Source organism: Seriola lalandi, unplaced genomic scaffold (assembly GCF_002814215.2).
Source record: "Seriola lalandi dorsalis isolate HSWRI2012SDOR001 ecotype SW California unplaced genomic scaffold, Sedor1 jcf7180002054969, whole genome shotgun sequence".
NCBI lineage: Eukaryota > Metazoa > Chordata > Actinopteri > Carangiformes > Carangidae > Seriola > Seriola lalandi.
Genome location: NW_019525520.1, coordinates 15,161 through 17,249, shown reverse-complemented (window position 1 = coordinate 17,249; position 2,089 = coordinate 15,161).

The window sequence follows — 2,089 nt, the reverse complement described above, 5'->3', positions numbered from 1 at the left end:
TTTTTTTAAAAATTTTGACTTTAAACTCAGAATTCAGACTTTCTAAAGAAAAAGAATTTATGAGCTTTTATTTTGACAGTTCATGCACATCTTCAAATCTCAGCTACAGGTTGGATCAAAGTGTCATGACTGACGAACAAAAGGCAAAAATCCCCTGTTCTCACTTTATTAATGATGAGTTAAGATTTATTTATTTATTTATTTTTAAGGTCTGAAAGAACTTTCTTGTGTTGTCATGATTTATTGTGAAAATATCATGGTGGTATCTTTTGTAACAAGACTTTCACAACAAAGTGGATGTTTTAGGAAAGTTTTCTTTTTGATTTTGAGGAGCTGTTTATCATGAACTGTTGTGTGTTCCAGTGGTTCTCAGGCTTTTTCTCATCAAGGACCTCAACTGACACAAATTGTGTAATAAATACCACTAGTGTAAATGTTTTGTCCACCTTCGTGTCCACTGGTTGTTTTATTTTGAAAGTTTTCACCAAAAGTGCAAAGTGTGACATCATGCCTGTCTGTCGGACATGAATCTGGTGGCGCTGGCGTTTGAACTGATGGTGTTTAGGATCATGTGTTTTCACTGCCTCCATGTGGTCACAGTGAGGAACTGCAACACTTTTTCTTTTAAATAAGAGCTTGACACAGTTATTGTCTGTGTAATCATTATGAATATAAGAATCTATTTATTTATATTGAACTGGATTTATTTATTTATTTATTCAGAATGTGCCTTTCATGCTCCATTATACCATGATATCTTACGAATAAATGAATAACTGCAACAATAAACATCAAAACCAGAAGGACGAAACAAAAACAACAATAAAATTTGATTTAATTTTCATTTTTATTGCAGAGGTGAAAAACACATTAACATTTTTATGATCTTTACAGCTTATACATCATATATAAAATAAGAACAGTAAAAGTTGTATTTCAAACAGACCCAGTGATCACAGAGTCAGTATCAAGGAATTTTAAGAAGTCAATTGAATAAGTCGGATGAAGTCCAGCGACAGGTAGAAAACCACAGTTCGAAGGATATCAACAACACAGCTACAGAGGGGGAAGAGGAGAGTACAAGAGGGGATGCAGCTGAGACTGAGGTGAATAGGCCAGTCAGAGAGAGAAATATGGAGCAGAAAACTAGAGTAAAATGGCCGAGTGCAAATAGCAAGAAAGAATGGGAGTCAGTCAATAGAGATTTGTCAGCAATTTTAAGCAGACTAAGAGGAAATGCAAGCGATAGACTACAGAAGATGGGGGATATAATTTACTCCTATGGTGCAGAAAGATTTGGGGTGCAAGACAGAAAGAGGGTTGAAAGAGCACAATTAGTTAAGTCTAGACGGCAACGGGGAAATGGAGAAATTAGTTAAGGAAAGAAGACAATTAAGAAAGCAGTGGAAAAGGGCAACAGAGGAAGAGAGGGGGGGAATTAATGTGTTGCAAGAAGATTTGAGAGGCAGACTAGCAGTACTTAGAAGGGCTGAATATCTTAGGAAAAAGAGAAAGAATAAAAAGTATGTAAGGACAGCGTTTTACAGGGACCCTTTCAAGTTTGCTAAAGGATTGTTTAACCAGGAAAAGGGAGGGCAGCTTAAGCCAACAAAGTTAGAAGTAGAAAAATATCTAAGAAACACATATTCAGATTTTGAGCAGAATAGAGTAGTAGGAGATGTGTATAAGAGACAGCATTAAATAATGAATGAAAACTGAAGTGAATGTGAACCGTTCATTTTCAGACAGACAGATACTGCAAGCTAATAATTAAAATACAATCTGGACGTTTGTCATTGATCACGAACAAATCTCAATGTGACAAAAACAGTTTCATTTCAAGTTTGTCAAACCTGGGCTTCCGTACAAGAACCTGAAAATGAAACTCCTGATCCATTAAGAGGTGAAACGAAGGACTCGTCTGATGAATAATAAACACCAACACCTGAGTGACGTCACAGTGTTCAGAGATTTAAAACGTTGATCTGAAGTTTGTTTCAAGAGAGAATCATTCAGCCAATCAGAGCTGAGCGTTTCTCTGAGCGGAGAGAAGACTAACTGTCGACAGAAGGTCTAAATTTAAGTAATT